The following is a 15,219-nucleotide window of genomic DNA, read 5'->3' as shown; positions in this document are numbered from 1 at the left end:
CACGTGGACCCTTCCAGAAATCACAGGCATGTGGGAAGAACACAGGGCATGGGAGAGGATGGCCTGTACAAACAGATGTGCTCAGACACGTGCTCAGAGTTGAGGCTAGGTGTCTAACGGGGTGTCAGAGAAGATTTGGGGCAGGGAAACATACCGATGGGTGCCAGGCTGTCTCTCACAGGTAGGGAGGACTTGTCAAGAGAAAGAGCAAGAGTAAGTGGAGACCTGGGAGGCTAGCAGGACAGCAGAGAACCAATCTAGGCAGCCATCATAGTAAGGGGCTCATGGCCTTGCAGTTGGCTATTCCAGGACTAGATATGGTCTGTGTGTGGTGACACACCATGAGCTTAGAGATAGAGTTCAGAGTTCAGCTGGCTAAGGAGGGGTCACTATGAACAGTGGCTGACATTCATCTCCAGAATATTTGCTTTTGCCAGTGGCCCTATTCCTTTATTTTCTTTTTAAAGTAACAACAGCACATAGAGACTCTCTGTCTATGGAAGTGTACCAGGAGTAAGTGAATCTTTCAGACCCCAGAAACTTTTCTCAGAAGCTTCCAATCTCTTCTACATATTTCCATGTAGATATATACATGTCTGTGTTTTACTACCACTTATGATTGTGTTGGTGGTAGATGATAACAAATATTTATATCATATTTAGTTCTAATTTCTCTACAGATAATACTTGTCCCCTTTCTACTCACCTCACTCAGGAAAGGAAGTGCTGGGAGGTGACTTCCTGATGCTTGTCTGTCTGCATAGTTTGCTCTGCACACATTGCTGGCAGCCACACACATCCCCCAGCCATGGCTGACCGAAGGCCACATGCAGAATGAACTCTAAAGGTCTAACCAGCTTCTCACTGATGAACATTCTGGTTGTTTTCAGTCTTCTGACTTTAGCCATATTATTTTTATGTGACTCTGAATTGCATCACAAAGTTGGGCTCCTATAACCGCTTCACTATTTTCCTAAGAGCCTGACAGAGATTGAGCTTCAGACTCACCTTGGTTCTGAAAGCTAATTTTGAAGAGAAGGAACCCACTTTAACTTGCTTCTCTGTGTCTGCGACAGGTCAGGGAACAAATGGGCCATGCTTTCAGGGGTGAGCCACCCTCCCCCACCCCGAGAGTTCATGCTAGAGCTTTGGCAAAGAAACTCTCAAAGGCATGGTACATTCACTTGCCTAGTTGCTCTGTTTCTATCAGAAAGCTTTGAGCATTCCTGGAAGCCTTTTTCCTAAAATATGGATTATTAATCGCAATAATACTACCTTTAGCCATGTGGAGATTTAGAGATAGGAATAGTGTACAGTTTTATGTTGGTGGATAATTTAGCCTGTATATATATTTACACCCAGCAGTTAATCTGCAACCACCTAGAGAAAATGTTTGAGAGTGGCAGCAGGTGACTTATTGATTTCAATGACCTGGTAAAAATCCATCATGTCACCTTGCAAATTCCATTTGAAACAAATGTTCGATTGATTATTGGCTTGTTTTTTCTGCCTGACTCTTGAAGATGCTCATCTCAGAAGTGACCATGTTCAATACATCTCCCTGAGCTCCAAGCCTGGACAGCCTCTCTGAAATGGACCAGTATGGTACTGGATAAAAGAAGTATGTTCTCTAAAGAACAAAGCCTACACATGGCGTATCATTAAGCGAGTACTATCAGCTAAAACAAATTCCCTATAGCATTGTATTATTCATAGAATCCTAGCTTACAGTACCTTCACCAATGTCTCCATAGTTAGTAGATCTCCAGGTTTAGTTTTCTACAATAATAGATACTTCTTCTATACATGGTTTTTAAGAAGCGACTATCTACCCCATGCTATACCAGACAGAGCAAGAAAAAAGAAAAAAAAACACAGTGAGCAAAGTGTGAATCTTGAGGAACTTTGTGGGGCTTTGAAAAGTGGAAAAGAGACCAGATTAGCAGTGAAAAAGGGATGCTCTACCAGGAATGGTAGCATTAGGAAGATCATGGGTTTGAAGACAGCCTGCCAAAAGTAATGGGAGGAGAGAGGGAAGGAAGGAAGGAAGGAAAGAAGGAAGGAAGGAAGGAAGGAAGGAAGGAAGGAAGGAAGGAAGGAAGGAAGGAAGGAAGGAGGGAGGGTGGGAGGGAGGGAGGGAGGGAAGAAAGGAATGAAAGAAGGAATAAAGGAGGGAGTAAAAAAAGGAAGGAGGGAAGGGAGGATGGAAGGAAGGAAGGAAGGAGGGAGGGAAGGAAGGAATGAAAGAAGGAATAAAGAAGGGAGGGAAGGAAGGAGGGAGTAAAGGAAGGAAGGAGGGAAGGGAAGATTAAAGGAGGGAAGGAAGGAGGGAGGGAGGGAGGGAGTGAAGGAAGGACTCCTGCCACACTCCTCTATGTGTATAGTTGGAAGTTTCAAGGGTGAGCTTGGTGGTGGGAGTGATGTTTTGATGCTATGGTTTTTCAAAAGCTCACCCTGGCTTAATGGGGAAGAATACATGAGAGGCTGCTGGTAAGATTGAACACAGGGTCTAAGCACATTCTTAAGTGTTTAGTCATAAGGAGGAGGAGAAATCCTCTGCCTCCTATTACAGCAAAATTGGAAAGAATCGATCTTTCTGTAATCAAAGCTTCTCTCTTAATTAAGCTCTGAAGAATTCACATGTTCATACCCAAGGGATGCTTTGAGCAATCAAAATGATAAAATGGGGCCGGCAAAGCCAGGCTGCATCGTGGCATCCAGCAGGACATGGGGGACCAGGACAGCCCATTGCCTTCATATTCTCAGGGAAATATATCCAGTCTTCCATCTGGAAAAAGAAAAAGGAAAGGAAATAATAGTTGCACGTAATTCCCCATCAATCATTTTATTTGCTTTTGGAAGCAAGTACCAAAAAATCATTATGTTTAATCACGATAAGGATGCCTTAATTTTTAGAAGTTAATTATTCTAAGCCAGGTGCCAGTGGTTCACGCCTGTAATCCTAGCTACACAAGTGGCTGACATCTGAGGATCACTGTTCAAAGCCAGCCTGGGCAGGAAAGTCTGTGAAACTCTTATCTCTGATAAAAAAAAAACCACTAGGAAACTGAAAGTAGCGCTGCAGCTCAAGTGATAGAGTGCTCACCTTGAGCTGAAGAGCTGAGGGGCAGCGCCCAGGCCCAGAGTTCAAGCCCCACAACTGGCAAAAAAAAGAGAAGGAAATCAATTATTCTTTATTTCTATAAAGAGGGACAGAACACGAGTGTGTTCAGAATGTTCCTTTCATTTCCCAGTTCAAGGTAGAGTCCATAGAACTTGGCAGGACTCCTGATCCAGTAGTTACAGGTCTGGATCCTGAGAAGGTCAAACACCTGCTGAGCTGGCTTTGTCCTCCCTGCATGGCCTAGCTTGATGTCCAGAAAAGCCCCAGCTCTGGATCCACCCAGCCCTGCATTCTCTCACCATCCCCCTACCCCACAGTGGAGAGAACTGCCCCCTGGGTATAGGTCTGAGTCTCCCCTGGGCTCCTGGTGATCTTGCCCACTCCTGGACTTTTCATGTCCCACACCAGGAGCCCAAATATCCACCGCTTCCTCTGCCTCTGTCATGTGATTCCGTTTGTTCAGCCATTAGGGGACTCATCCATACCCAACCAGCCAGGACTTTCTTCCATGGCATTCTCCCTGGGGCTTGTCTCCTGCCTGACCTTACACCATGCCCTGTCCACCCATCACTGGAGCACAGTAGTCACTGCCTCTCTTCAGGACCGGACGTGCTGGGTCAGCTGGGTCAGTGACTACGGCGGTGCCAGCACCCACGAGGATAAGGAAAGGATTGCTGTGCTTGCTGCCTCCCTCTCTCCCGTCCAGCAAATGGGAGGGTACAATGCAATAATGTGTATGAAGTGTCTGGCACGGAGTAGAACAGTAGTCAGCGGCTGCCTGCCCAGCTTTGCCAGGTGCTATTTCTAGAGCAGCAAAGAGGAGTTGGCTGAGCAGAGAGGAAGGAAGGACACACTGCCGCCAGGGTCAGCCCTCGAGGAAGCAGTGGGGACCAAGGCACCCAACAGGACGGGGAGGACAGGAGACTCCAAAGCCAGAAAGACCACGAGTCAACTGAGCACCAACACAGAGTCTAGAGAGTCACTTGGTGTGGTTTTATGACTTGGAATTTACTGAAGTACTGAGGACGTTCGGTTGTTCTTGAGTGGTTACTGGCCTATCCCCGGGATGTTGTATCATCAGCTAGAGTTTGAACTCTTCGAGGGCCCATGGGCCTAAACTGATTGAACTGTGCATTCTGTTGTTGAGCTCAAAACACCAGTAGGACTGGAGTTCCACGGAAAGAACAAGACCCTTCTTGGCTTATCAAATCTTTTTCTTGGATCCTCTGTGGCTTAAAGCGCACATCCAAATGTAAGGCTATAGGCTTGTCTTCTGACCCTTCTGGAGACTTCCCAGACAGCTGCTGACAGAATCCAGCTGACATTGTTGGGTTCTTCTGCTCTCATGTGCACATTGCCTCAAGCTCTATGGTGTGTAAAATCCCAGTAATGTGCTCGCCACAATCAGAGGCACAGCAAATCCGTGCTGTGGCTCTCAGGATAGCTCCTGGCCCTTTTGACATGACAAGGGAACCTATGGAACTTATTCCCCGCCCCATCAGTTGTCCTTATGAATTGTCAAGAACAATCCTTCCTTTAGACTGCTTTGTTTTTCAGAATAAGAAAGGGGCAGCACTGTGGAGAGGTCAATTTTTTTACACATTTTTTTAAAATCAACCTGAAACCATTTCCATGTCCAGCAGACTTTTATAGAAGTGTCTAGACAATTTATACCTAGGGATGCTCCCACAGTAAAGATTTCAAAAGCCATGTTGTCTTTTTACCCTCCTCTCATCAAGGTGTGAACAGCCTGCATTTTCTGGGAAGAGTCCCAGGGAACAATGAAAGCTGCACCTCTTCCGTTCCCAGGGTGGAGGTTTGCTGCCGGCGTTCCCAGGCGACTTGATGGCTGCGTCTTCCTGCCTTTAGCATTCTGGTTTTCACTCCTCTCTCGCCGGCCTCAGCTCTGACAGCGGTATAATGAGAAATAGAAAAGTTTCATTAATTTTTGGAAAGAAATGCTCTATTATTTGACAGTTCCTAGAGAATATCCTTGTGACAATGAGTTGGAGCATAATTGAGGGGAAATGCTCCATTTGTGTGCAGTAGAATTTGTTACCCATAAGATTTTGTTGTTGTTGTTGTTGTCGGTCATGGGGCCTGAACTCTGGGCCTGAGCGCTGTCCCTCAGCTCTTCAGCTCAAGGCCAGCGCTCTACTGCCTGAGCCACAGCACCACTTCTGGTTTTCTGGTGGTTTATTGGAGTCTCACGGACTTTCCTGCCGGGGCTGGCTTTGAACCATGATCCTCAGAGCTCAGCTTCCTGAGTAGCCAGGATTACAGGCATGAGCCACGGGCACCCAGCTTTAGAAGTATGAATTTCATCATAACCATGCAAAGTCCTACATGGAGAGACAAAGGATGGTCAAACCCACACACTCCCATAGATAAAATGAAACACTATGAATAACAGACAGCTAACAAATGATATCGGGGAAGAATTTCAGAGCCAACTGAAAAATGGTAGTTACTTGGAAGGCTATCTGTTCACTGTTTTTTTCCCCTCTGGGTATTATCCATATTAAAGCATGTAAGAGTTTCTGTATATTTTTGTAATCTTATCAATAATTAATTCTGGAATTTAATCTCTAATTCCTAAGGGATGATGATAAGGAGATGAGTGGAGCAGGACTCTGGGAGAATATTGGTGGGTGAGAGCCAGTCAAATAAATAGCAGCTGTGATCTTTTGCATATCAGCAAATAATCTGCAACAGTATAAACTGAATTACCACAAGAGCAATTATGCTCAGAAGCCAGTTCTGTATGAGTCAGTATCATTGAAATGGGAGCAAATATATTTTATATTGACTTTCTTATCAATAGACAAGTCTTAGGCAGAATCCTCTACTCCCATGTCCAGCTGAAAAAATAATATTTGAAGTGCAGATACATAGTAAGCATTTCCTTCAGAATTCTCTCTTAAAGTATCCTTTCTTTAAAAAAATCAGACCCATGGACCAGGCATAGTGATTCATATCTGTAATTCCAGATATTCAGGTGGCAGAGAACAGGAATATCATGATCCTAAGGCTATCCCTGAGCAAAAAAAAAAAAAAAAAACATGAACTGCTATCTGAAAAGTAACTAAAACAAAAACAGGTTGGAGATATATAGTAGAACTCATGCCTAATAAACTCAAGGCTCTGAGTTCAAACCCCAGTACACACACACACACAAACCAGAGTTCAGTTATTACAATAATTTATACATCTGCTATAACACAACTAAGATTATATGAAATTCCCCTTTGTGCTCCATTATTATGTGAAGTCATGGCTGGTACATCATTGGAAGCGGGATGTGGTGCATCTGCAGGAAAGAGGCAGCAGGCCCTCTTTCCCTGAGTCCATGTTCAGGACACAAGAGGCCATGTGCTTTTTAATCTTTGCTTTTGCGACCACAGAGAATGGCATAGAAAACCCACCTACCAAAGCACACAAACAACTTAGAATATGAGTCTCTCAGGTTTCCTCTGTGAATGCTGATATCCACCAGATCATGTTAGAATTAGCTGGTTTAGGCCTTCACAAATACAAATAAACAACTTGTAAGAGAAAAAGATCTCTTCCTGACAGCAGCCGGTCCACGTGACTGTGGACACTGGCTATGAATCCCATTTTTCTGGAAACAGGAGACTGTTTCTCTTTCCTCATGTGATGTTATGATTTCCTTGATTTCCTGGCTAAGTGTTAAGGAATCAACTTTTACTTCCACGCTTGTGTTTGAAAATGTTTTCAGATTGGATTAGCATGTCTCCTAGGCTAGGCAGGAGAAGTCCCACTGAGGATCATTTAATGGGATGTGGATGTTTGGAGGTGTAGGATCTTGACATCTCTGCAGGCCAGCACTTGTGTGGTGCGTGGCAAACATTTTAATAGGATTAAAAAGAAGTTGACGTTCATAGATGGGTTCTACAGAGTAGTGACTTTCTGGGGCACATTCTCTTTCCTTCAATAAGCAGAACTCTACTGAGACACAATAGTATAAATGTCTATGATACACTTAGTTGTTTAGTTGAGTCTAGTTATTTATTATTTCTATTTAGATGTGGCTTTGCAGTACTCAAAGTAGTTTGTTTAGATACTGCTGGGGAAAAATAGACATTTCTGCAAACACACAAAGTTTTGCTAGGAAGGCTGAATTACCAAGTTTTTTAGTCTATAGTATGTATGGAGTGTGTGTATGTTTATTGTGAGTGTTAGTACTAGTATGTATTAGTAGAATTTACTCGGATACCAATGATGTTTTGTCTACAAGTCTGATCATCTGGTAAACAAACCATCCCAAGTTTAGAAAGATACCAAGTCTAAAACAATGAAAAGGAATGTCGCCACTGATATCAGTTCATCTGTTCCTAAAGGAGAGCAGGATGTATACTCTAGAACTGCCAAGTAGAGAGAAGGGATGAGAATGCAGAGACAAGAAGCTTGCACAGTCTGAGAAGGAGAGCTTAGCCTCTGGCTTTCCTTCTGGAAAGCACAATGGGAACTTGTAATCCCCCTTCCTGATGTTGGGTGCCCCCTGGCCCATAGAGACCTGTGCCCTGTGGAGGGACATCTGTGAGAAGGACAGATCAGGTCTGACATCTGTGCAGGTCCTAAGTTGCCCTGGACTCAACTGGGCTTTAAGAAATGGAAACCATTCTGTGGATCTGTGTGAAGCCTTTCATTTCGACTTTACATCTGTTATTCACATTAGATGAAGTCTTTTGTTATCCTACACCATTGGGCTATTATGATTAAAATGAGTTAAACTTAAGAAGAATGAAGTTGGCCTAAAGTACATAGGGTGGTTTTTTTTTTTTTTTCCTATAGAGTAGCAAGTGACAGACATCTAACTCAAGCTGCTTAAAGAAAAGATTTGTATTTTGCCTATAACTGAGAAGCAAGGTCCAACCTGCTGCAGGTACAGCCCGATGGAGGGGTCAGACTGCTGTCAGGCCCTGTCGCTTTCCTGCTGCGTTGGTCCAGGAGGCTTTTGGTATCTGAAAGGAGGATCCCTGGGTGAAAGACACCACATTTCCCAAGAGCCATCAGAAAGGTGGTGCCCAATGCCAGGACTCTGTCATTCATCTATCCCTGAGTTAAGAAGACAGTGGTCACTCTGGCCAATCTGACCTACCCCTTCCACACCTCTGAGCCAGACCCACCTGTTGCTATGAATAACGCTTTCTTGAAACATGGTCTTTTCCATCTGTTTGCCCTTTCTGCGACTACTTTGACTCCACAGTGGCAGAGTTCACTATTTATGCCACAGATCACACAAAATACTTTCTCTCTGACCTTTTATAGAAAAAAAAAAGAAATGCAGAGCCCTGATCCTCTAGATAAGTGATGCTGTATTCATTTAATGAGGGTCCAAAGTGAGCTACCCCAGAGACCCCATGTGTAGAAGAGCCCTGGTCAGATGAATGCTTCTGCTGTCACCATCTGGACATTCTTAATAATTTATGAATGTAGGGTGCCATATTTACATCTGTCCGGGGCACCTCAGATTATGTTGCTGGAAAGGCCAAGAAGCATGATCACGTGAGCACAGGGAGTGCCAGGGCAGTACAAGACGGGTGAAAAGCTGCCCCCAGAGAGGCTCAGGTGGGCATTCCCCCAGCTGAGTATTGACTAAGCCTTAAGGATGAGGAGAATCTTCTAGAAGAAGCCAGAACATGACATAGGTTATGTTCTCCAGGGAGTCACAGAACAGCCAACATAAAGGGCTGTGCCGACCAGGACCTACCCCATGTGAGGGCCATCCCAAGATGGCACTTCTGCCATTGGTTAGTTTAGCCACTGACACCACCAGCGCTCAGGCCAGGCTCCCCTGTCATTGTGGGAGTGTTACCCCCCTGTTCACAGGCCACGGCTGCAGTGCTAATCACCAACAATGTCCGACAGTTACAGGATTCCTCCCTGGCATGACTCTGTTTCCTTTCCAGACAATTCCCCATCATCTTCATCCACCAAAGCTGGGCCACAGGAGTGGAGAGCTGCCAGTTCCTGTGAAGCATCGCTGGTGGAGGAGGAAGGGCAGGACATGGTAGCTGGGGCACAATGGCTGCCCCGTCCTCTAGTGAGACCTTGTACTGGCTGCTGCTTAAGCGAAGAATTCACTACAGACTTGCTTCAGTTCCTGAGGGTGTGGAATGATAACTTGATTCATGCACACATGCACACATACATGTGCATATGCACAACCTGATTTTTCCCAAGATTTCTAAGAAACATATCTACCAAAGAAAGTGAGATCCCTCCTTTACCGCTAGACTCTTAAGGGAGGACGGAATGGAGAGGCCTCTGGGGGCCATACCCTCCTTGCCCCAAATTATGAAACATTATTTTTGTAATACTGATACAAGGATGTTTCTGAGGAACTTAGGGAAGGGTGGTAGAGGACATTTTACCTCAAAAGATACGTCATCAGGTCCTGTCAGATAAGTAAAGAATGCTCAGGATATGTTTGTGTAACATGACTTTTCTAAAACTGAATGTCTCTTTAGTAAAATGGCACCTGCTGCTTTGATGGAATGTATGCCTAAGTCATTTTTTCTCACTGCCTTCTGTGTTTCCTTGTGTTTATGTTACTATATTTGTTCAAACAAGATGTCTGACATTGGTAAAACACAATTTTTCTTGGCTGAAGGACCTACATTCCATAGGAATTCTACTATACTGGCTTTTAGGAAACAAAGTTAAAATGTCTGTTGAAATATTTACCTTAAATTTGATTTTTGTTACAATTGAACTAAGGTATAATTTTTCCCTCCAACTGTAATTCTTGTGAGTATATGTTGGTAGGATGGCATATAGCATATTAATATTCACATTACATAAAGAATGCTATATCCTTATAAAAATCACAACTGTGTTTCTCATAGGTTAACTACAATGTACCTTTGTAATGAAGATACAAGAAAATCTCCCAATTTAGAAATGATTTGGAAGTCCAGTGCTGGCGGCTCACATCCTGTCAACCCAGAAGTCTGAGATCTTAGGATTGAAGTTCAGAGCCAGCTGGGCAGGAAAGTCTGTAGGGTTCTTATCTCCAATTAATGCCCCCCCCACACACACACACAAAGCTGAAAGTGGAGCTGTGGTTCAAGTGGTAGAATGCTAGCCTTGAGCAAGAAAGGCTCAGGGACAGTGCCAGGCCCTGAGTCCAAGGCCCAGGCTCAGGAATGAAGGAAGGAAGGAGGGAGTAAGGGAAGAAAGAAGGAAGGAAGGAAGGAAGGAAGGAAGGAAGGAAGGAAGGAAGGAAGGAAGGAAGGAGGGAAGGAAGGAAGGAAGGAAGGAAGGAAGGAAGGAGGTTAGGAAAAGAGAAAACAAAAGAAAAAAAGAGACAGAGGGTGGGGCAGGAGGACGGAAAGGAGAGAAAGAACAGAGAGAGAAAGGGAAAGATAAAGGATTTGGAAATGTTCTACATACCTATATTTTCCCCTTTCCGTTTCTTCTTTCCAACCCTTTGCCTGATGACAAACAGAGCCTTTGGGATACTTGAACTTTCAACAAGATTTCTCCTTAAGGGGAGACAGTATGACCATTTGTTTGCAATGGCTTCTATATCTTCCTATCTGCAGCGAAGGAAATAAAAGAAAAGGGTCTCCAATAGAGACATGTTTTTCTTTCCAGTAGCTTGAGATCTAATCTCCATTTGACCTCTGGAACTCTGTTTCAGACATGCCTAGGTACAGACCTGGGGTAATTTGGGGACCTTCCATGACACAGCCACTTGAGTGTGCAGACGCCAGGGAAGGATGGCAATTCTATTGAAGCGAAGTGATTTCTGCTGCTCAGCCCGAGCAAAATTGCATGTTGTGAGCAACTTGTATTTTTAGTTGAAGGTTTTGCTTTGGGGTTCAACTGCAATTTTACTTTCATCGTTATCTTAAATCTGTAATTTTGAGAGAAAGTATTTTTAAAAAATAATCTCTCCACTGTAGCAATTATTCTGACTGCAGAGTGACCTTTATTTTCTTCTGGTTAAAAGAAAGGGAAGGAAAGAGAAGAACTAGAACACTTTGGGTTTTTCAAACCCTTGGATTATGGGATGGGATACCTCAAGATGAAAAAGGAACATTTTTTTGGACTCTGTAATGTCATTGGATAGTCATTAAGTTTATATGAAATTATAGTTTGGTGGACTTCGGGGTACACCCAAAAAGGCTGAAGTGGTATTAATAGGATGGACTCAAATGTGGAATCAATTAGCTGGAAACAAATTAGCCAACAGCTACCACATGCCCCGTTTACTTTTCTATAGATCTTAAAACAAATGTTTTCTGCAGGTAATAATAGCTGTAACCCCATGGTAAGGCCTGGGAGCAGAGTCTCTTCAGGTGGGGTGGGGCAGGTAGCTCTGCAGCCATTGGGAGAGATTAGTCCAAATAAGGTATTTGCATTTCCAGAATGGACTGGAGTGGCGGCCCCGGTATGCTGACTTCTAGAGCCTGTACTCTGGGAACCGAGCCCCAGAACATTCCAACCGGACAAGCCTGTCCTTACAAATATAGAAGGCCAGCCGTTCTTTCCCTTCATTTGCGGTAAAAAGGTCTGACTCCTCGTGGTCAGATAATGGTCTTTCTTCCTGTTGACAGAAGCTTCTTTCTCCACCCAGCCATCGAGTCTCCAAGTCTCATTGATTTGTTGTGAGGATGGTACCTCAACTCTGTTCATTGGCCCTGCCATCTAAGTCTTCCTTCTGTCCTTCCTTGGGATGGCTCTGTGGTTGTTGATTTCCCCAGGGCTGGCCTAACAAGGAATCACAAAGTGACAAAAAAAAAACAACAACAACAAAAATGCAGGCTCTTTCAGTTCTGGAAGCTAGAGGTCCAGAATGAAGGATGGGTAGTTCCACTAGGGCTGATCTGCCTCCAAGCCCTATCAAAGCGCCCTTCCTGCCTCCCTCAGCCGGTGTTTTCTGGTAGCTCCTGGTGTTTCTTGCCTTGGAAGTACATCCTTCCCCTCTTGTCTTGTGTCCCCTCTGTTGTCTCTAGGTGGCTTTCTCTTCTCTGAGGGTGGGCATACAAATTGCCTTCTTTAAGAATATACCACACAGGGTCCATCCTGTTTCAGCATGATCTCATCTTAGCTCAACTTTATCATCAAAGACCCTATTTCCAAGGAAGGCTGCCATCACAGGCACCAGGAGTTAGAAATTGAACACGTCGTTTAGAAAATGACCATTTAAGCCACGACATCTACTATTGGAGTCGTTTTTCAAGCACAGCTGCTCCAAAAGTCTTGCCTGTGAAAGAATCCCGAATACTTTAGATTCATGTTCATGCTCTCCCAGCTGGCGGTGCCTTCTCTTCTCGTCTGGCCCCTCAGTACCCTTCCAAAGAGGTCCCTGTGCCAGACTTATCTACATACGGTTTCTAGAACATACCATGTGCATTTACAACATTTGTGGCTTCGCTTACCGCATCTCTGTTGTCTCCAATTAACTACCACACCCTACCCCCCACATCTAAGTACTCACAGCTGTGTGTGTCTCAAAGCCACACCCCGAAGTCCCTTTCTCGAGGGCCTGGAGAGCTCTGGACTCCTGGCATCTTCCTCTCCCCTGATATTGCACCACATGTATAGCTTCTTGCCTGATGCGTCGGCGATGCTGCTGTTGTCCTCGCTGTATGCAGCCGGTGGACAGCCCGCGGGGAGCCCACTGGGAGCGCGCTGCTCGCACCATCCAAGTCCCCTGGGAGGGCCACCACATGGGTCCCCTCATCCGGGCAGTGGAATTGAGCTTCTGCAGCTGTGAAAGGCGAAGGCCAGTCCAATATGTCTAAAGCCAGTGAGTTTGCTGACTCCAGTATTCCGGTTCCGAAACCCACACTCCTTCTCCCACTCGTGTTAGTCGCTATTTGATGGTTTTTCCATCATTCAAGTGTAAAGTTTCTAGACAGTGAGGCCAGACCAGAAGTCTCTATAATCCTTTGGAAGGCGTGTCTTCCTGCGAGGATGTGAACAGAGGCTCCCACCATGTACCCCGCAGGGCTCTCAAGGCTGGCCTTTAGCACTAGCCACTGGATACCTTGTTTCCCCAGTACATTCTTGGAACAAATCACTACCTGCCTTTGTTCATAGAACAGAAGAGGGCCATTCTGCCAATCTCAATTAACTGGAAAGAGAAGGAGGTACTCACTTAATGTAAGCAAATGTATTTTCATTGTCCATCAACTGGACAGTATTACTGACCGGTGGTGAAACATCGTGTTTCTTTTTGAGTTTCATTATTGTAATTCCCAGTGTGTACATTTCCTTCTCTGGTTAAATGGAACATTATGTCACAGAAGCACAGTGGTGAGAATCTGGTCCCTAAGGTTCCTGAGGGCTGTCCCTGAGGCAGCACACTGTGGAGAGCACCAATGGCCTCCTGAGGGCAGAGGGGTGGCCGGTGCCCCAGACTGGGTGGCCTAAAAGCCTGGCCGGCACAGGCTCTCAGTGGTAAAGGGGGTACCTCTGAAGCTGGTGGGAAAGGACCCAGCTGGGCAACCCCGGCATCAGGGGGCTCAGAGACACCAGGTGGAAACAGAAGGGGCCATATGGGAAGCTGCAAGTCATGACCAAGGAGAGAGGCGGCTGTCCTCATGCCTGAAGTGCCAGGGCCTGGCAAGCAGACCTGGCTCGTGGTCCGGGTGAAGGAGACCCATCCCTCCACAGTGCTCCTTCCATGTGTCGCAGTGGTGTCTTGCTGGCCAGTTCAGCAGCAGCACTGGGAAGACTCTCTGTGGCCATCTGGTCATCTTTGTAGAACCATCCAGATTTTTTTTGGTGGGTTAGGGCTTGATCTCTGGGCCTGGGCACTGTCCCTCAGCTCTTCAGCTCAAGGCTAGTGCTCTACCACTTGAGCCACAGCACCTCTTCCAGTTTTCTGGTGGTTTATTAAAGAGTGTCACAGACTGTCCTTGTCCAGGCTGGCTTTGAACTGTGATCCTCAGATCCCAGCCTCCTGAGTAGCTAGGATTACAAGCATGAGCCACTGGTGCCCGGCTATTTTTTTTTTTTTTTTGTAAGTCGTTGTACAAAGGGGTTTCAATTCAACATGTCATTTTATGAAGACATTGCATCTTGATCAATCTTACCCCTTCCATCACACACATCCCCCCACACCTATCCCAATCTCACCTGTGCCCGTGCTGTCTGACTCCATGTTCACGTCTATACACAGAGCACCATGACACATATGTGTACCGTACATTGTATTTGCCCAATTTCCTGCCCCCATCCGTCTGCCCCCTCCCCTTGACCTCTGTCCCCTTGGACATGTTCCAGCTTCTGAAAACCAACCTTTCTGTTTAGAAACCTCAATCTGATTTTTTTAATGTAGCTATACAAAAAAAAAGATCAAGGACATGACTATAGCATCCCTTATTCCTGGGGTCCAAAGACACAAAGCTCACTGTTGAAAGGTCAGGCTGTAATATAAGAAAACTGCCATTGCCAGGCACTGGTGGCTCATGCTGGTAATCCTAGCTACTTAGGAGACTGAGATCTGAGGGATGCAGTTCAAAGTCAGCCCAGGCAGGAAAGTCCATGAAACCCTTATCTCCAGTAAACCACCAGAAAACCAGAAGTGGTACTGTGGCTCAAGTGGTAGAGTGCTTGCCTTGAGCTGAAGAGCTGTGGGACAGCGCCCAGGCCCAGAGTTCAGGCCCCACAAATGGACCCCCCCCCAAATTTTTTTTTTATTTTGGTCTGGGAAGGTGGCTCAGAGGTAGAATGCTTGCCTTGCATGCATGAGGCCCTGGGTTTGATTCCGCAGGACCACATAAGCAGAACAAGCTGGAAGTGGCGCTGTGGCTCAAGTGGTAGAGTGCTCGCCTTAGCTGAAGAGCTGAGGGACAGCGCCCAAGCCCAGAGTTCAGGCCCCACGACCAAAAAAAAAAATTGACATTACCCCATTCTTCCTCCTCTTCAGTGCTTCCTTTCTTATGCTTTGATATCAGATATGCAGTCATAAAATGGGACCTATTCTTAATAGGTTAGGGAAAGTCATTTCTTCCCTCTTGAAAAATGTGTTCCTCTTTTCTCACCACAGCTGGAAGTTTCAAATATGAATACATCACCAGGAATTTGGCAGTAACTGTATATTCATAAATACA

At 45.3% G+C, this 15,219-nt stretch overlaps 1 protein-coding gene and 1 long non-coding RNA gene across 2 annotated transcripts in view; one reads left to right on the top strand and one right to left on the bottom strand.

The window, feature by feature from the left end:
• LOC138803857 (disintegrin and metalloproteinase domain-containing protein 12-like) overlaps nt 1–15,219 on the top strand; it is a 274,347-nt gene that overhangs the window by 124,681 nt on the left and 134,447 nt on the right. The gene's annotated exons all lie outside the window — the stretch shown is intronic.
• Nucleotides 4,951–13,347, bottom strand: LOC138803842 (uncharacterized). Its single transcript, XR_011365076.1, has 3 exons — nt 13,260–13,347; nt 10,544–10,689; nt 4,951–5,030 (listed from the first exon to the last, which is right to left on the bottom strand). It is a non-coding gene; the product is annotated as an uncharacterized lncRNA (long non-coding RNA).

This window comes from Dipodomys merriami, unplaced genomic scaffold (genome assembly GCF_024711535.1).
Source record: "Dipodomys merriami isolate MVZ:Mamm:240054 unplaced genomic scaffold, mDipMer1.0.p SCAF_35, whole genome shotgun sequence".
Taxonomy (NCBI): domain Eukaryota; kingdom Metazoa; phylum Chordata; class Mammalia; order Rodentia; family Heteromyidae; genus Dipodomys; species Dipodomys merriami.
The sequence above is the reverse complement of the archived record's forward strand: the minus strand, read 5'-3'. Positions and strand labels throughout refer to the sequence as shown.